This window comes from Hemitrygon akajei, chromosome 12 (assembly GCF_048418815.1).
Source record: "Hemitrygon akajei chromosome 12, sHemAka1.3, whole genome shotgun sequence".
NCBI lineage: Eukaryota > Metazoa > Chordata > Chondrichthyes > Myliobatiformes > Dasyatidae > Hemitrygon > Hemitrygon akajei.
In genome coordinates, this window is record NC_133135.1 from 45,697,470 (window position 1) to 45,718,647 (window position 21,178).

A 21,178-nucleotide genomic window follows, 5' to 3' on the forward strand; every position below is an offset into this window, starting at 1 on the left:
TGCTCTGGACCAAGGTGCACAACAGAGTATATACAGTATAACTCACACATAACACATAAAGTAAAATTACTATAAATATACTAACAAATACTCAGGTACATATACAATACTAATTCAGAAGTAAACAGTATAACGCTACTGGCACTTCATATGTGATGAGACCATACGATGAGATTCATACGAGATAGTAAGGAATTCAGTAGTCTTACGAACTGGGCGAAGAAGCTGTTTCCCATTTTATTAGTTCTTGGCCCAATGCTATGGTACCTCCTGCATGAAGGTAGGGGGGGGTCAGAGGGATCATTGACAACGCTAAAGGCTCTGCTTATGCAGCGCTCCTGATAAATATCTCTAATGGGTAGAAGAGAGACCATGATGACCCTTTCAGCAGTTGTCATAATCCTTTGTAGGGACTTGTGGTCAGATGCCTTGCATTTCCCATACCAGATGGTGATGCAGCTAGTCAGGGCACTCTTGATGGTGCTCCTGTAAAAGTTGATTAAAATGGGAGGGGAGTCTCACTCACTTCCAGTCTCCTCAGGAAGTGGAGATGCTGTTGTGCTTTCTTGACTAAAGAGAGACCAGGTGAGATCATCCATTATGTGCATCCCCAGAAACTTGGTACTCCTAACTCTCTCCACGGAGGAACCATGTAAGCACAGTGAAGAGTGATCAGACTACACCTTCTTAAAGTTCACAATCATCTCTTTTGTCTTATCCACATTGAGCCTTAAGTTGTGCTCAAACCATTCTACCAGCCGCTCTATCTCCTCTCTGTATGCTGTCTCATTGTCCTTGTTGATGAAGACAACCACTGGTGTGTCATCAGCAAACTTGATGATTTGGTTTGAGCTGGATCTAGTAGTGTAGTCATGCATCAGCAACAAACTGAGCACGCATCCCTGGGTAGCATCAGGGCACAGCATGAGATGTTTCTACCAGCATGGACTGACTGTGGTCTTTCCGTCAAGAAGTCCAGGATGCAGTTACAGAGAGAGGTGCTGAGAAGCAATGAGGGCAGTTTACCCAGCAGCTTCTGAGACATGATCATATTCAATACTGAGTTGAAGTCAATAAACAGCTTTCTGGCATATGAGGCTCTGTTTTCCAGGTGGGAAAGGATGAAGTGCAGTATAGAGGCTATGGCATCGTCAGTGGACTGATTTGAATAATAAGTGAATTGGAGATCCAATGTAGCAGTAAGATGGGATTTAATGCAATCCATAACCAGCCACTCAAAGCACTTCATTATTGTTGATGTCATTAGCACTGGATGATAGTCGTAAGGTAGATTACTGACACCTTCTTGGAAACTGGGATGATGGGTGGCCGCTTTGAAGCCTGAGGCAGCGTCCGATCTCTCAGCTGTGCTCAGACATCTACCTTCTGATTTGCCCTCACATTGATATGTTTAATAACAGTGACATCCTCAATGCTCTTCTATGTCGCCTGTTTGGCACAGCTTTGTGGGCCGAAGGACCTGTATTGTGCTGTAGGTTTTCTGTGTTTCTGTCACAGACCTTGCATACTCATCAATGTTAATATGATGGCTGTAGGTAGCTGCCACTCTGAACATGTTCCAGTCTGTGTTTTCAAAATCGTCCTGTACGGCTGAGGTTGCCAGGTCTTTATCTCCCTTTGAACTGGTTTGACGTGAATAATCAGTGGTTGGTATGCAGGAATTAGCATAACAGATAAGTGGTCAAAGAGTTAAATTTTAAGCAGTTTCTTGATGAAGGAAATTTAGAAAATTTTCAAGAGGGAATTCTAGAATTTAGAGTCCTGACGGTGGAAGGCATGGCCTACATTGGTGGAACAGTTAAAATTAGCAAAGATCAGGAGGCCAGACTTGGAGATACACGGCTAGTTATTTTGGAGAGATGCAAGACTGGAGGTGAGCAGAATGATAGACGGGGCAATAAGACCAAGGAGAGATTAAAAATTGGAGGATTATTTGCAGCAAGAAACAATAGGAGTAATGAGTGAACAGAGATTGGCTGAAAGTGAGGGCAGTATGGTTTTGGAAATTATGTTTAAAGAAGCTAGAATGGTAGAACACAGCTAGGACTGTAGAGATATAAAGAAATTGTGAGACTTTTCTTTTTAAAAAAGCCTGGATGAGGATCTTGATAGCAGATAAGCTAAGGCAGGGTAGAGTGGAGTGATTTCACAGAGAAGGGGAAAAGGGCAATCTTCATTAAGGCTTTGCAATGTGGCCTGAAGCTCAGAGTTCCAAAAAATCTCAATAGTTCATTAGTTCCATTTAATATCAGAGAATATATTCAGTATACAACCTGAAATTCTTGCTCTTTGCAGATGTGCACGAAACAGAAGAAAACCCCAAAGAATGAAAGACAGAAAAACATTAGAACCCCAAAGCCCCCTCCCCCTCACACGCACATCTGTCTTGTGTTTAGACAAGGATGGAGTCGATGGCCAGAAAACCAAAGAAAATAACTGTCATATTCTAATAATAGAAATTTCCTTTCATCCAGTGCTGCATGTTGGTCAAGTAGTCTGACAATTTGGAGGTGGTGGAGGGTTTAAAATCTGGAGATGAGATTGACTTGAGTATTATTTTTGTAATTGGAACATAACAAGGGATTAATCATAGATCTTTGGGAGTCCCTTTGGTGAGGAAGAGAAGCCGATGCAGCTGCTAAAAAGGAGTATTTCCTAGTTACCTATTGTGTCTTCATGGATATGATGCTCACTATAACAAGTTAAGACATTTAATATTTGTTTCCACATGAGTATCCCTCAGTTCTGAGATTTATTGTTTGGCACTTCTTAAAAAAACTTCATTTATTTTCCTTCACTAAAACTAGCCACAGAATACTAATTATGTCTCCTACTTTAAATAAGCAATTATTCAAAAGTGTAAATTAGTAAATGCAGGATTATTAAAAATCCAGCCCTGTTCTCGCTCTATGCCAAAGCGTACACCTTGGACCAAAAGTTACTGAGTAATGTTTGGAGCAAAATAGGTTTATTTATCCTTCCTCTAAGATGCTGAGGCCAGTTATTTTAAGGCTAGCTATTTTAACATCAACAGAGGGAAGATTGCAGGGAAATCTATTTGTATTCTGAATGCATTTTTGGTGTCGATCTATAGAGTCACTTAAACATATTTAAATTGATATAAAATATTTCAGCTATTGAAAATGTAAAATAAAACTGTAGGTGTAAAAAAAAAAATCATAAAAAGCTGAAATCTGATACAAAACAGTAAAGTACAGGCAGTCCCCGGGTTATGAACGAGTTCCGTTCCTGAGTCCGTCTTTAAGTCGGATTTGTACGTAAGTGGGAACAAGAACATCCGGTATTATTTAGTGTCAGTTAGTCAAACATATGTCTTAGTATATAGTATATATTTTACTTTTCTATGCATATAAAACTCTTAGAAAACATTTGTATTCCAATAATTAAACCACTGCGTTGCTTAGTAATAGTTGTAGTTTTTATCGAGGCAGGGCCTTTCACATGCTCCATTATACTTACTTTATCCGTTATCCTTTAAAATTGTTCCGATAGTTAACCGACTGTAGCTTTAGACTGTAACCGACTGACGCTTTTCCAATGACTGATGGCGTTTCACCTCTTTCCAAACGCTTTATTATTTCCACTTTATTTTCAATTGCGATTGCTTCCCATCAATGGAACAGAAACACTGTGGGCGGCAGGTCCCAAGCTCCGCCAGCTCCCAAGGTCCACTGGGTCCTAAGGACCACCGCACTGAGACAGGCTAAATGGGACGAGTGGGGGCTGTGCTGGGTTTGGGTATTTGATCCTCCACAATATTCCGCATGGGAATTTAAACTGGAGGTGGCAGTGTTTTTTTTACAAGGTTGAGTTGCGAGCTCGACATCAACCCGGCACGGGAGCGGTCTGTCACTGGATCGAACTCGGAAACCTCCGTTCTCAAGCCCGGCACTGATCTCACTGCGCCACCAGCCGACCGAAACAGGGGGCGGGGTCAGGGTGAATCTTACTAAGAAAATTTTCAGCCAAGCACAAAGTTAAACAGTCAACACAGTGTCAACAGCACTGACTTAAAATGGCGGACGGCGTCACGATCCGACTTAAAATGGTGGACGGTGTTCTCCTTCCTCAGTCCCTAAGTACGAGTTGTCCGTAAGTTGGACATTCATAACTTGGGGACTACCTGTACTACAAATTTTCTTCAGGTCAGGCATCGTCTATGGAAAGATAAAACCAAGTTAGTGTTTCATATCAAATACTCTTCATTGGAATTGGGAATGAAGAAGATGTTAATGTTAACATGCAGGGAAAAATGAGGAGGTATGGATTAGGCCAAGGCAATATCTGCTGTAAATTGAAGCCAAGTTTGCTGTGATGATGAATTATTTAGGAATCTGTTGGTTGATTAATGAAGCAAGTTTCAGAGAGAAAACAAATAAAAGTGCCTATGAAAACTGAATGTAGATCAGTGTTGTAGGAATGCACCATTAAATCAGGCAGTGTCAGTGGAGAGAGAAAATAGAAGGCCACCAACGGCGGATCTAGCCTTTTAGAACCAATGAAAGCGAGTTACCCAAACTCACTGCATTCAATAGCGGCCCTAGAAAGCTGCAATATGCCCAGATGGAAAATAAGATGCTAGTCCTTAGTTTATTAAGTTCTCAGATGACTTTAAAGACAGTTCAGGTATACATACTCTTATGCTTTTCCAAAGAAAAGATAGATTACAATTTAATTAAAGAATCAAAACTTAATTAAAACATTGTGAAATCAAAATAAGTAAATAGAAGTTACATTTTGTTGGGCATTCCTATTCAAATAAATGTTGTTGCAAGATGTATTTTTCCCATGCATCTATGCTTTGATGCTTGAATTCAGCATTGGCATAGGCTTGGTTGCACTTGTTACTGATATCTGGAACAGCCAGCAAGACGTAAGCATGATAAGTCCCATTGCTTCACCTGAAGCTTAGAAATAATCCTTATAATTTCAGCAAATAATGTTAAAATTGTGCATTTAATAACTTGCCAAAAACTTCTGCAGTGTGTTTTAACTATGATCTGTGGCTAGAATCAGATGAAGCTGACAAATGCTGATTGAAGCAAAGTCTGCACCTTGTTTTAATAAAGGAAAATACTGTTGAAGTGTCTCCTGAATATTCTTTGAGAAATTCTGATTGAAAAGGATCCTGGCCTGAACCCTTTGCCCTCCCTGTCTTCCATCTGCCCTTTAGAACATATCTGTTCATCCTTGTTCCTGTCATGCTGCATCCTGTCAGTTTGCAGCAGCTCAACAAACTGCTTCCAGTACCCCTACTTCTTCTATATTAAGGGCTCTTTAGTATCCCACTGAATGAAGCAGTCTTCTTGCTATTGAATTCTCCCAGCATAATGCCATCTCAATTTCAAATAAATTTGCAAATCATTGAAGGTACCTTTATTTAACATAGGTAGCATTTAGTTATGTGGGTAAAATTGTTCTTTACATTGCTAAATTCTGGTTTTTCTGTTACGTGGGTGATACTGCTCAATTTGGCATTTTTTAAGTTCAGTCAAGTCAAGTCACTTTTATTGTCATTTCGACCATAACTGCTGGTACAGTACACAGTAAAAATGAGATGTTTTTCAGGACCATGGTGTTACATGACACAGTACAAAAACTAGACTGAACTACGTAAAAAGAACAACACAGAGAAAAAAAAACAACTACACTAGACTACAAACCTACCCAGGACTGCATAAAGTGCACAAAAACAGTGCAGGCATTACAAGAAATAATAAACAGGACAATAGGGCAGTACTGTCCAGGCTCTGGATATTGAGGAGTCTGATAGCTTGGAAGAAACCGTTACATAGTCTTGTCGTGAGAGCCCGAATGCTTCGGTGCCTTTTCCCAGACGGCAGGAGGGAGAAGAGTTTGAATGAGGGGTGCATGGGGTCCTTCATAATGCTGTTTGCTTTGCGGATTCAGCGTGTAGTGTAAATGTCCATGATGGCAGGAAGAGAGACCCCGATGATCTTCTCAGCTGACCTCACTATCCGCTGCAGGGTCTTGTGATCCGAGATGGTGCAATTTCCGAATCAGGCAGTGATGCAGCTGCTTAGGATGCTCGCAGTACAACCTCTGCAGAATGTGATGAGGATGGGGGGGGTGGGAGATGGACTTTCCTCAGCCTTCGCAGAAAGTAGAGACGCTGCTGGGCTTTCTTTGCTATGGAGCTGGTGTTGAGGGACCAGGTGAGATTCTCCACCAGGTGAACACCAAGAAATTTGGTGCTGTTAACGATCTCTACCAAGGAGCCGTCGATGTTCAGCGGGGAGTGGTCGCTCAGTGCTCCTGAAGTCAACAACCATCTCTTTTGTTTTGTTCACATTCAGAGACAGGTTGTTGGCTCTGCAACAGTCCGTTAGCTGCTGCACCTCCTCTCTCTAAGCTGACTCGTCGTTCTTGCTGATGAGACCCACCACGGTCGTGTCATCGGCGAACTTGATGATATGGTTCGAGCTGTGTGTTGCAGCACAGTTGTGGGTCAGCAGAGTGAACAGCAGTGGACTGATCACACAGCCCTGGGGGGCCCCGTGCTCAGTGTGATGGTGTTGGAGATGTTGCTCCCGATCCGGACTGACTGAGGTCTTCCAGTCAGGAAGTCTAATATCCAGTTGCAGAGGGAGGTGTTCAATCCCAGTAGGCTCAGCTTTTCAATCAGTTTCTGAGGGATGATTGTGTTGAATGATGAACTGAAGTCTATGAACAGCATCCGAACATACGTGTCCTTTTGTCCAGGTGGGTTAGGGCCAGGTGGAGGGCGATGGCAATGGTGTCGTCTGTAGAACGGTTGGGACGGTACCCGAACTGCAGTGGGTCCAGTGAGGAGGGCAGCATTGTCTTGATGTGCCTCATGACGAGCCTCTGGAAACACTTCATGATGATGGATGTGAGTGCAACGGGACGGTAGTCATTTAGGCAGGACACTGAAGACTTCTTCAGCACAGGGACGACGGTGGCGGCCTTGAAGCACTTTGGAATAGTGGCACTGCTCAGGGAGATGTTGAAGATGTCAGTGAGAACATCTGCTAGCTGGTCTGCACATCCTCTGAGCACTCTACCAGGAATATTGTCTGGTCCAGCAGCCTTCCATGGGTTGACCCTGCACAGGGTTCTTCTCACATCGGCCACAGTGAGACACAACACCTGGTCATTTGTAGGAGGGGTGGACTTCCTTGCTGCCTCGTCATTTTTCGCCTCAAAATGGGCGTAGAAGTTATTCAGTGCATCTGGGAGGAAGGCATCACCTGCACAGTCAGGTGATGATGTCCTGGATGCCCTTCCACATGTGCCGCGTGTCGCCGCTGTCCTGGAAGTCAGCATTGCAATAAGGATCAATATCATCAACTACTTAATCTGCACATGTTGCATTGGTCATTGAGTTCAAAATAAACTCAGAAACTGAAGCACTTGGATGCAAATTTAATCCAAAGAGAACCTATTAGAAAGGAGAGAACTTGAGATGTTAAGTGTTCCTGTGTGCAAGAAAAGATAAAATGAAATCATAGTGGTCAAAGCTAAAATTGAAGTATCACTTCAATCATTCCAGCAGCTGGCAATTGCTGGAGTGACTGCAAATACTTTTAGTTACTGGTTGGAAGGTGGTTGGAGTGGTAGAGTAACTTGTTGATTACTGATCTGGCCATCTTTCAGTCACTTGTTTGCTTGCAAAAATAGTCCTCATTATGCTGTTGAGAAAGAAATCTTCCAGTCTTTGTGTCAGTGAGCAATGCACACAAATAAGGCTCTCAGCCCAAAACATTGATTTTTTTTCCTTTCCATGAATGCTGCCTGAACTGCCGAGTTCCTCCAGCATTTTTGGTATGTTGCTCTGGATTGCCATCATCTGAACAATCTCTTATGTCTGTGAGATGCTGTGATTTCAGCAAACCAGTTCTGCAGAGATTTTCTGGTGCAACTGCTGAGTGGTGGGAAGACTTCAGCTGAGTGAGACTCATTTCTGACAGTCTCTGTGCACCAATAATAAATAAAGATAGAACTTGTGCCTGATACTTAGAAATTCATTCTGATCCCAACTCTCTGTAAGATGATTGAAATGGAGACTGAAGAGATGTGACTGCTGTTTGAGTGGAAACTGGAAATAGGCCAACCCTGCTTGGGGTGCATAGGAAGTTAATCCCCCTGTTTACCCCTAAAATAATAAAGGATAAAGCTAAGAGACATCATCAAAGGTTTTCATATTGGTTAGATGTGAAACAAAAGAAGTGAAATTATTAGCAAGTGTGAGGGTTGGTCGTATGGCCTGTTCCATGCATCCATGATTGGTGAGTTAAACGTAAATTTTACAGTTTTTACAAGGAAGAACTCATTTAGAACTAAAAAAAATAAGGTCCATTTTAGTGCAAAGTGATCAAAGTAGTCACAGCAACACACACATAGAGTGTTGGAGGAATTCAGCAGGCCAGACAGCATCTAAGGAAAAAAGTACAGTTGACGTTTTAAGCCGAGACCCTTCGGAATGACACAGTGCTTCTAAATTGTAATGATTAGGGTTGTGCCGATTTGATCAAGAACCAGGTTATTGAAGGGAAGTAGCTGTCTTGAACTTGATGGTGTAGGTTTTCAGGCTTCTGTACTTCCTGCCCAATGGTAGCTGCAAGATAGTGGGGAGCTTTGCGATGGATCTGCCTTCTCAAGGCAGATCTTCCTGTAGATGCTACTGATGGTAAAGAGGGTTATGCCTGTGATGCATTGGGCTGTGTTAACTAATCTCTATGGCTGCTTATGTTCCTGCATTTGCTTCCTGAGCAGTGAACGTGAAGAGACTTCAAGATAAGTGACCAGGAGAGATTAAATCAGAAAATATTTTTTTCCCATTTGGCATAATTAGATGGCCATTTTCATTATGGGTGACATGAAAGTGAAGCAATAATATTCAGTGGGCATCACGGTAGCGTACTTGTTAGCACAATGCTTTCGTAGCTCAGGGCATCGGAGTCTGAAGTCATCTAAGGAGTCCGTACGTCCTCCCTGTAGATTGTGTGGGTTTTCTCCGGGTGCTCCGGTTTCCTGCCATAATCCGAAGATGTACCATTTATTAGGTTAATTGATCACTGTAAATTGTCCCACAATTAGGCTAGGGTTAAATTAGAGTTGCTGTGCGGTACGGCTCGAAGGACCAAAAAGGTATATTCTGTGCTGTATCTCAATAAATACATAAATGTGAGAAGAGGGCACCAAGAAATACTACTTATCCATCAAAGGATAATGAGTAATTTGAATATCTCATGGCATGATTACAAAAAACAAAGGAACTGAATTATCCCAGTGTCTTGACCAATATTATCCCTCCATTATATAGGAACTTGGATTTCCAGCACTGCAAGTGCAGTTACTTTTCCAATGGCAATAAAATGCTTTGGAATATTCTGAAAGGATTATTAAAGCAATGTATAATATGTATTGCCAAATGTATGGTGCAGAGAATATTAGCACAGTTCATAGAACTGTTGCTTCATAGCTCCAGTGATCCAGGTTAAATCCTGACCTCAGCTGCTGTTAGCATAGAGTTTGCCCATTTCCAGTGACCATGTTGGTTTCCTCCAGGTGCTTTAGATTCAAAGTTGAAAGTTCAAAGTAAATTTCTTATCGAAGTACATATATGTTGCCATATACAACCCTGAATTCATATTTTGTGGGCATGCTCAATAAATTGAATAACTATAACTGATTCAGTCAAAGACTGGACAACCAGTGTGCAAAAGACAACTAACTGTACAAATACAAAAATAAAGAACAACAAATAATAATAATAATAATAAATAAATAAGCAATAAATACCAAGAACATGAGATGAAGTGTCCTTGGAAGTGAGTCCATAGGTTGTGGAAACAGTTCAATGATGGGGCAAGTGAAGTTGAGTGAAGTTATCCCCTCTGGCTCAAGAGCCTGATGGTTGAGTTGTAATAACTGTTCCTGAACCTGGTGATGTGAGTCCTGAGGTTCCTGTGCCTCCGACCTGATGGCAGCAGCAAGAAAAGAGAGTGACCCTGGGGTTCCCTGATGATGGAAGCTGCTCTCCTGCAACAACTCTCCATACAGATGTGCTCAGTGATGGGGAGGGCTTTACCCATGATGGACTGGGCCATATCCACTACTTTTTGTCAAATTTTCTATTCAAGGGCATTGGTATTTCCACACCAAGTTGTGATGCAGCCAGTCAGTATACTTTACTGTACATATCTATAGTAGTTTGTCAAGGCTTTAGATGTCTTGCCAACTTTACGCAAACTTCTCAGGAAGTAGATGTGCTGCTGTGCTCTCTTTGTAATTGCATTCACATGCTGGGCCCAGGACAGGTTTTCTAAAATGATGACGCCAATGAATTTAAAGTTCCTGACCCTCTCCAGCTCTGATCCCCCAACGAGGACTGGCTCATGGACTTTAGGTTTCCTCCTTCTGAAGTTAATAATCAGCTCCTTCCTCTTGCTGACATTGAGTTAAGAGGTTGTTATCGTGGCACCACTCAGCCTGGCAACCACGCAACCTCGAGGACAGTGGGGAAATGGTCGGGGGAGGCTTATGAGGCACTCCAGGGTTGTTTTGAAGTGACAGACTGGCAGGCACTCTGTGAGCCACATGGAGAGGACATTGATGGGCTCACAGAGTACATCACTGGTTACATCAACTTCTGTGTGGACTACAATGTTCTGGCAAGAACTGTCCTTTGTTATTCAAATAACAAGCCATGGGTAACAAAGAACATTAAGGACATCCTGAACGCTAAAAAGAGGGCGTTTAGAGATGGAAATAGGGAGGAGCTGAGGACAATACAGAGGGACCTGAAAGCCAAGATCAAGGAGGCTAAAGACAGGTATAGGAGGAAGCTTGAGTGGAAACTCCAGCAGAACAACATGAGAGAGGTCTGGAGTGGGATGAGGACCATCACTGGGTTCCGGCAAACTTGCAACAGAGGAGCTGAAGGCAGTTTGGACAGGGCCAACGAACTGAACCTGTTCTTCAACAGATTTGACACTGTGGCCCCTGCCCGTCCTCCACATGATTCATCTGTTGTCGGTCCCCAACCAACACATACTCCACTCTCCCCTCCTCACAGCCCCCCACCCTGCTCTCATGACTACACCCCTCCCCCACCTGAAACCACCACAGTGGGCTTCACAGCTGAACAGGTGAGAAGTCAGCTGAAACATCTCCACCCAAGCAAGGCTGCAGGCCCGGATGGTGTCAGCCCCAGGGTGCTCAAAGCCTGTGCCCCCCAGCTATGTGGAGTACTTCACCATGTCTTCAACCTGAGCCTGAGTCTCCATAGGGTTCCTGTGCTGTGGAAGACGTCCTGCCTCGTCCCTGTACCGAAGATGCCGCGCCCCAGTGGCTCCAATGACTACAGACCAGTGGCATTGACCTCCCACATCATGAAGACCCTGGAGAGACTTGTTCTAGAGCAGCTCCGGCCTATGGTTAGGCCACACTTAGACCCCCTCCAGTTCACCTACCAGCCCCGACTAAGAGTTGAGGATGCCATCATCTACCTGCTGAACCGTGTCTATGCCCACCTGGACAAGCCGGCGAGCACTGTGAGGGTCATGTTTTTTGACTTCTCCAGTGCGTTCAAGACCATCCACCCTGCTCTGCTGGGTGAGAAGCTGACAGTGTTGCAGGTGGATGCTTCCCCGGTGTCATGGATTATTGATTAATTGACTGGCAGACCACAATACGTGTGCTTGCAACACTGTATGTCAGAGTTGTCAGCAGCACTGGGGCTCCACAAGGGACTGTCCTGTCTCCCTTTCTCTTCACCATCTACACCTCGGACTTCTACTACTGCACAGAGTCTTGCCATCTTCAGAAGTTTTCTGATGACTCTGCCATAATTGGATGCATCAGCAAGGGAGATGAGGCAGAGTACAGGGCTACGGTGGGAAACTGTCACATGGTGTGAGCAGAATCTTCTGCAACTTAATGTGAAAAAGACTAAGGAGCTGGTGGTGTACCTGAGGAAGGCTAAGGCACCGGTGACCCCTGTTTCCATCCAAGGGGTCAGTGTGGACATGGTGGAGGATTACAAATACCTGGGGATACGAATTTACAATAAACTGGACTGGTCAAAGAACACTGTGGCTGTCTACAAGAAGGGTCAGAGCTGTCTCTACTTCCTGAGGAGACTGAGGTCCTTTAACATCTGCTGGACGATGCTGAGGATGTTCTACGAGTCTGTGGTGGCCAGTGCTATCATGTTTGCTGTTGTGTTCTGGGGCAGCAGGCTGAGGGTAGCAGACACCAACAGAGTCAACAAACTCATTCGCAAGGCCAGTGATGTTGTTCGGGTGGAACTGGACTCTCTGACTGTGGTGTCTGAAAAGAGGATGCTGTTCAAGTTGCATGTCATCTTGGACAATATCTTCCATCCACTCCATAATGTACTGGTTAGGCACAGCAGTACATTCAGCCAGAGACTCATTCCACTGAGATGTAACACTGAGCGTCATAGGAAGTTATTCCTGCCTGTGGCCATCAAACCTTACAACTCCTCCCTCGGAGTGTCAGACACCCTGAGCCAATAGGCTGGTCCTGGACTTACTTCCACTTGGCGTAATTTACTTATTATTTAATTATTTATAGTTTTATATTGCTATATTTCTATACTATTCTTGGTTGGTGCGACTAACGAAACCCAATTTCCCTTAGGATCAATAAAGTATGTCTGTCTGTCTGATGTTCAGTCTTCCTCCCATTTACTGATTTGTCACCACCTTTGGTACAGCCAACAACAGTAATGTTGTCAGCAAACTTAAATATGGCATTGGAGGTGTGCTGCTTCCACATCCCAGTGTCATGTAGGTTGGTCAGTCAATTGACTCCTGTAAATTACCCTGAATGCGTTGAGAATGGTAGAATCTAGGGGAAAGTGGGTAGAATAAAATGGGATTACTGCAAGTATGTTCTAGGTGGACAACTTGAGAGCCGAAGGGCCTGTTTTCATGTTGACTAATTTATTGAGATCTGGGAATTAAAATACTTTTTTTGTAGCTGCAGCAAGTAAATATTAAGCTGATATGTTCATTAAAATCAGAGCCTTTCTCTTTATTTCCATCATCCTGCCCCAATAAAGCTCGTTTACTTTGGTAAGAAGAAATAACATTGATTCAAAATATTGAAATCTTTGATAAAGGGAACAGAATGCAAGTTCTGATTTCTGAGCTTTTAAAAGGAAGAACCAACAGAACACTATAGGAGGTAATAGTGGAGAGTACATTTGTAAAGGAGACAGTATATGTTTAATTTAGTCAACAAAGGAATTCCAGAAATAGGTGAATGTGCTACAAATAAAAGTAAACCAAGGAAACATACAATTGCGTTTTAACCTTTCATGTAAAAGTTAAGTCAACAAACTGATTTATACATTAAGGAATGTAACTAAGCCATTCTCTTTCCTGTCCAGTTTGATTTATTGAGCTGGAAGTATCTACATTTCAGCAGTAGATAAAAATCTTTAATTTTTCCAATAATGATTAAAGTGACAGTATTATAAGTTTTAAAATAAAGGTTTTTCATGCAGTGCAAATATAATCAAAAAAGCAAAAGAAATGCAATCTTCATTTTAGTCTTTAAGAATGATTATTTAAAAAAGAAACTTTCTTGGCAGTAAACCGTATTTGTAGTTAAGTCAAGGAAATGCAAATCTCTCAAATTTATATTTACGTTGGCATATGACACACCAGAGGCTTTGTCCCATGACGTGGTCTGTTAACTTAACAAATGATTGATACCTTGGTGTTGCATGACAGACCACAAAATGCTTAAGTTTGTCATAAACAAAGTTAATGAGTAGATACACATAGAAAACCAAAATTGTTAGAACTTAACACACCTGCCTTTTGCTGTCATACACTATTGCCTGAGGATTAGACTGTTTTGTGGATTACAGTAACTCTTTCTGACAAGTTTTTTAGGTGGGGTTCACTTTAAAGACAGCAGTATTTGATAATATCTCTACAGTGCATTCTTTTATTTCAGCTGTCAAAGATTATTACTGTAAAAATAGTCACAGTTGTACAACTGACAAAACTTGTTGAAATTGCATTTCAGAACAATTCCACCGTACAAATTTGAGCTTTCAGAGGCTAGAAATTTAAAATTGCCAAGCAAATAAAGGTATTGGCATTCATTGAAAAGTCCTTTTTTTTAACAATCTAATGGTGACATGCCTCGTCTTTCAATCTTCAAGTTATGTTTTTTCAGAATTCTTCTGCTAAAGTTATAGGTCAATTTACATTTGGGAAAATGAGCTTTAGTTGGTAAAGGAGGACCTGAAACTGTAATTGGTTGCATTAGTGTAATTAGCTCAATGATGGTCCACTGAATCTCTTTTAAGGCAAACCACTGAGCAGCCAAGCTAGCTTGGTAATAGTCTGCCTCTTTCCTGGGAATGTCAAGATTGTACTGACTAACTTAAGCCCCTGATATTAACTTAAGAGGTGGATGGAGTATGACATACACTTCACCCATGTCTGCTGGAGTTCTGTTCAGAAGGATTAATCCATTCCAAATTTTCCATTGTTATTCAGTTTGAACAAGAGTTACATTTCTAACTGGGGAAAAAGAACATGGAAAGTTGCTATCCATAGCCTCCCTCAATCTAATTATTGCTTTGCTTCTCCAGTCTTTGGAAGTATCCAACTGGCTAACTTTTCATAAGTTAAAGTGTTGAACTGAATCAGGATGCCTGTCTGGTATTCACACCACAGCTGACAAATTCAAATATAGCCGCAAGGCAAAATTACAGCTGTCTTCACTCCTGGAATGCTTGACAACTTGATGTGCTTGTATGCTTAACCACCCAAAAAGTCAAGTTAGCTGCAAAATTTCTATCAGTATGAATTTCATTTTGAATTTATTGTGGTAGTCAGCACATCTGCATTTAGTCAAAGCTGCCACCTGATTCAAACAGCTATTCTTTCAAGATTTTTTCCCACACAAAATTAAAAGCCCATTTTGTGGATATTTGGCGTAATGCAATGAACTTGTGCCATCAGGATTATTTTCAGTCCTACAATTGTCATGGTTGGTAGGCCTTGCATAATTGTTTCTACGTGAGGTCAAGGGCACATTTTGCACGGAATCAAATTTGGACCTATCGTGTAGCAGCAAGCATTTCACCCGTCTCATAACCCGACACTTCTGTCACAGTGGCTAACTTTGTATTGAACACCCTAGTTATTGTCTTAACTCTCCGGCTTGGCATCCAAACACAAGAAGAAAATATTTTCAGGCTGTTCCATAATCTGCCTCCAACTATTACTTTCCACCAAACTCCTTAAAGCCTTGTATACTGTAGCTTTATTTTTCAAATAGTGCATTCACGATCAACATAAATAGTTTCTCTTTTTCTTTCCTGATGAAACACCATGGAACCATGCAATGCCAAGACAGACCCTTTGATCATCCCTCAACTAACTATCTGTAGTAGCATATCATCCATAGCATAATATATCTCAGTGATTCCTATGTTTGTACAGTTGCTTACACTCTCTGAAAGTGTCTGCCTTCATCAGCCCCTTGTGCAGTGCATTTCAGATTGCAGCCTACTTATGGGACAGTGGGGGGGCATTGTTCCTCATATCCACTCTAAATCTTTTACTCATACCAATGCCCTGTGGTCTTGGATACCTCTGCCTTGGATAAAGTTTCTTACTATCTGTCCCTTGTCTCTCATACTTTGTATACCTGTCTCTGTTCCTCCCTCAGCCATGTCTGCTCCAAGGAAAACAATCCCAGTCTTTCCACATGGAAGAAACATTCCACCTGGGGTAATAGTCTGGTGCATTTTCTCTTTGTGTCCTCCAGTACAATCACATCCTTCCTATAGAGATGAGAACTGTGCAGTGTTACAACTGATCAACATTTTATGAAGTTGTACTAAGACCTCCCTGCTCTTATATTATTCGTCCTTGCTAATTAAAACAATGATCCCCTTTGCCTTCACCACTATCCAGTCAACCTGCTTCTACTCCGGTGTCTTATAGCCTTGAGGGTTCTGGGGAGAAGAAAGGAGAATAGGGTTGTGCTCCTATGTCTTAGGACCTTATGGTCTTATCTGTACTGTCAGTTTCAAGAACTTTTGGACGTGTACACCAAAGTTCCTTTGTTTTTCAATACAGGTTTCTCCCGCTGTCCAATGGTAGAGCGTTCCTGTGAAACCTTTCTAGGTCAGTTCCCCATAGCCCTCAAATTCCCTATCTTTAAAAACGATATATCCACTATCTCTTTAAATATTTTCATTGGTGCATCCTCTGGAACCTCCCAAAGACAATTACAGGTTTCCCCCACTATCTGAAGGTGGAGCGTTCCTGTGAAACCATTGGTAAGCCAAAATGTCGTAAAGCGAAGAAGCAATTACCATTAATTTATATGGAAAAAATTTTTGAGCGTTCCCAGACCCAAAAAATAACCTGCCAAATCATACAAATAATACATAAAACCTAAAATAACATGAATATATTGTAAAAGCAGGAATTATATGATAAATATACAGACTATATAAAGTAGAAATATTGTATGTACGGTGTAGTTTCACATATCAGAATCGGGAAGAGCGAGCCAAAATCGATTTGGAGAAAAAAATCGGCACGTACACGCCTACGCACGTACACGCATGCGCACACAACTGCCCGCACAAGGCTTCATGGTCATGGTAGTCTTTCTCAGGGTAAACACACGCATAAAGCGGGCGTCCTTTTTTCATAAAAGCAAAAATACTCTTTGGTTCGCTAAAACAAGTACTAATATAGGTCTTTCGTAACAGCGAGCTGTCATAAAGCAAAACGTTCGAAAAATGGGGGCCACCTGTACAGAGACTCATCAACACCCTCTGTTAGAAGGAATTTTCATTTTAGTATTCACTATGGAAAAGGATATGACATCTATTAAGTTAAGGGATCTGACACATGTTTATATTAGGGAGGAAGAAATGTTAGAAATATAGGCGTTTATTAAGAGCATTAAATCCTCAGAGCTTGATTATCTCAGGATACCAAAGGAATCAAGGGAGCAAATTGCTGGAGCTTAGGAAGAGATTTTTGAACCTTTGTTAGCTATGGATAAAGAAGAGGAAGGCTGGAGAATAGCTGGAGGAAGTCAGCAGGCCAAGCAGTATCTATGGAAAAAAGTACAGTTGACATTTCAGGCTGAGACCCTTCGGCAAGGCTGGGGAAAGAGAAGCTGAGGAGTAGATTTAAAAGGTGGGGGAGGGGAGAGAGAACTACCAGGTGATAGGTGAAACCTGGAGGGGGAGGGATGAAGTAAAGAGCTGGGAATTTGGTGAGATGAGTTGAGAGAAGGAAAAGGGGATGGAAAATGGAGAAGTGGGGGGTGGTTGGAGGATATTACCAGAAGTTTGAGAGATCGATGTTCATGCAATCAGGTTGGAGGATACTCAAACGGAATGTAAGTGGCATCTCTTCCATTTCACTCATGTTTGCTCTTACCCCATCCTCCCACCACCCTATCAGTGATAAGGTTCCTCTTGATCTCTAGATTTCTCTGTAGAATCATGGAGTTATACAGCATAATTATGGGCCCTTCGGTCCAACTCGCCCATATCAGCCAAGTTGCCTAACGGAGTTAGTCACTGTTTGGCCCATATCTTTCTAAACCTTTCCTATCCGTGTAGCTGTCCAAATGAATTTTGAGTATCAGCATTATACCAGCGTCCATTATTTTCTCTGGCAAAAGCACTTGCAGTGTCTTTCTACTTAGATATTCTGTATTTTGATTTCCCTCATCAAATTGCATGGCCTCACATTTTCCCACATTAAGTTCCATTCTTTTGCCCACTCACTCAATTTACCTATATTCCATTTCAGAATCATAATAATCTTACGACAACATGCTGACCCATCTATTTTTATAGCACTGACAAATTTGAAACCCCTGCATGCTTTTCCTTCCTCTAGGTCATTAATGTAAAGAGTGGACATTCAAGCCAAGAATTGATCTTTGCAGTACTTCATTGGTTACCTCCTTCCTATCTGAAAGGGACCCTTTTTTTCCAACTCTCTTTTCAACATGATAGTCAGTTTCTATTTGTTCTAACAAATTTCTTCCAGTTGCATGGTCTCTGCAATATAAACTTGAAAGGTGTTTCCAAACCAGAAACCAGGGATGAACTGGAAGATCACTTCTCTTGAAGTCTAGGTTTGCAACATTAAAATGAGGTGAACCTGACCTTTATAATAAATCAAGATATGACTAACACGAGAGGACACAGTTTTAAGGTGCTTGGAAGTAGGTACAGAGGAGATGTCAGGGGTAAGGTCAAGGTGTTGAGGCCAGAGGCAAGGAACAGGCCAGTGTTCAGCTCGCTGTTCTGCAAGGTTTACTCGTCTCTGCACTGAATTGAAGCCGTAACCTGAAACTAATGGGCTCTTGGATTGGCTGTGACTGGCTTCATGAGTGTGGACTCGCTTTCTTGAACTTCAGTTCTGAATGTTATTTGCTTGCTTTTATTGTTTGCACAGTTTGTTTTCTCTTCTACACATTGGGTGTTTGATGGGTTTTTTTCAATGCATTCTGGGGGTTTCTTTGTTTTGTGGCTGCCTGTAAGGAGACGAATCTCAAGGTTGTAGGTAGTATACATTGATAATAAATATACTTTGAATTTTGAAGATAATGTGCTCCAATAACTACCACTCAGGGGCTCTAACATGTACCACTGAGAAACTGATCATGCCACGCATCAACTCCAGCTTTCCAGACAACCTCAATCCACTGTAATTTGCCTGTCACTGAAACAGTTCTACGGTGGGCACCATCTTCCTGGCCCTATACTCATCACTGAAGCACCTAGACAGTAAAGACACCAACATCAAACCATTGTTTATTGACTACAGTTCTGCTTCGGTACTATTATTCCAAGCAAACTCATCAACAAACTCTGGACTGTGAAAGTCAATGCCTCCCTATGCAACATGATCCTTGACTTTCTGACCAGCAGACCTCAATTAGTAAGAACAGGCAACAACACCTTTGTCATGATTATTCTAAACAGGATTATTCAGCCTTACTCTGCTCCCTGCACACTAATGTGTGTGGCCATTCTATACAGTGGCATGCAAAAGTTTGGGCACCCCTGGTCAAAATTTCTGTTACTGTGAGTAGCTAAGCGAGTAAAAGATGACCTGATTTCCAAAAGGCATAAAGTTAATGATGACACATCTCTTTAATGACTTGATCTAACCAAGCAGAGTCTACTGCCAAGAAGGCCCAGCAGCACCTTTACTTCCTGAGAAAGCTGAAGAAATTTGGCCTAAAACCCTCAATTTTTATAGGTGCACCGTAGAAAGCATTCTTCTAGGGTGCATCACAACCTGGTATGGAAGTTGTTTTGTCCAAGACTGGAAGAAGCTGCAGAAGATCGTGAGCATAGCCCAGCACATCACACAAACCAATCTTCCATCCTTGGACTCACTTTACACCGCACGCTGTCGGAGCAGTGCTGCCCGGATAATCAAGGACACAACCCACCCAGCCAACACACTTTTTATCCCTCTTCCCTCCGGGAGAAGGTTCAGGAGCTTGAAGATTCGTACGGCCAGATTTGGGAACAGCTTCTTTCCAACTGTGATAAGACTGCTGAATGGATCTGACCCATATCTGGGCCGTACCTTCCAAATACATGGAGCTTGGTGTAAGGAAGCAGCATCCATCATCAAGAACCCTAATTATCCAAGCCATGTTCTCTTCTCGCTGCTGCTATCAGAAAGAAGGTACAGGAGCCTCAGGATCCATACCACCATGTTCAAGAACAGTTATTACCCCTCAACCATCAGGCTCTTGAACCAGAGGGGATAACTTTGCTTGCACAATCACTGAACTTTTCCCACAAACTACGGACTCTCTTTTAAGGACTCTTCATCTCATGTTCTTGATATTTAGAAACATAGAAAACCTACAGCACAATACAGATCCTTCAGCCCACAATGCTGTGCCGAACATGTACTTAATTTAGAAATTACCTCGGGTTACCCATAGCCCTCTATTTTTCTAAGCTCCATGTACCTATCCAGGAGCCTCTTAAAAGACCCTATTGTATCCACCTCCACTAGCATGGCCAGCAGCCCATTCCACACACTCACCACTCTCTGCGTAAAAAACTTACCCCTGAGTAATGAGCCAATGACACATTTAATCTTGATAGGTTATTGCTTAGTTATTTATTATATTTTTCTCTTTATTTCATCAGTTCATAGACCTTTGCACACTGGTTGTTTGACTGTCTGGTTGGATGTGGCCTTTCAATAATTCTATTGTGTTTCTTGACTTATGGTGCATGTCCACAAGAGAGTGAATCTCTGTGTTGTACATCATGACATATATGTGCTTTGATAATAAATTTACTTTGAACTTTGTTGCTAGAGTACGTGGTGGAATCAGATGTAATTACTATGCTTAAGAGACATTTAGACAAGCCAAAGCAGAGAAGGTTATGAACCTTGGGTATATGGGATTGGTGTAGATAGGCTAAAAGGACAATATGGGTATGGTGGGGCAAAGATCCCATTCCTATGCTAAATATCTATATGACAATCATTACAGTCAGATAACTCAGCAACAGGTAGATCACACTGAATGAACTCAAGTAAATATATCTATCCTGATGGATCATTCACTATCTACTACACACAGAATCTGGTACCCACATCCTTCAGAACCCAGTCAGCTACGTTCTTGAGGTTACCATGCTCATGGAAGTTGCCCACCTCTAATATTCCATGCCTTTTTTGCTATCAATGTTTATTCCTAATTCTTTTTCCCTGACACTGAGAAATACTTGCAGAGAATAACAAGTGATAATTTGCAAGTGTTTTCCTCGCCTTTGTTTTACCTAATGCCACTGGCCAACAAGTGATTCTGAGCTCATCTTGAGGTCTCCCAGAGCCTTCTCTCCCTACCACCACCTCTGGAAGTTCTGTTTTACCAATGAACAGAATATACACAGAATTGGACAAGAGGTAGAAGTTTGTGAGATCAACTGGGCTGGGACTCCCTTTGACACTCTGAATCTGTTCCCAGGGTCAGCTCAAGGTTTTCGTTTAGTTTTGTACAACATCACAATCTAGTCAAGATGACAATCTGTGTTCTAACTTGTTGCATATTCTGGAAGTGGCCTGTG

The 21,178-nt window shown here is 42.0% G+C and overlaps 1 protein-coding gene across 1 annotated transcript in view; it reads left to right on the plus strand.

Annotated features, from left to right (window-relative positions):
* faf1 (Fas (TNFRSF6) associated factor 1) overlaps positions 1-21,178 on the plus strand; it is a 329,838-nt gene that overhangs the window by 254,232 nt on the left and 54,428 nt on the right. The window lies entirely within an intron of this gene.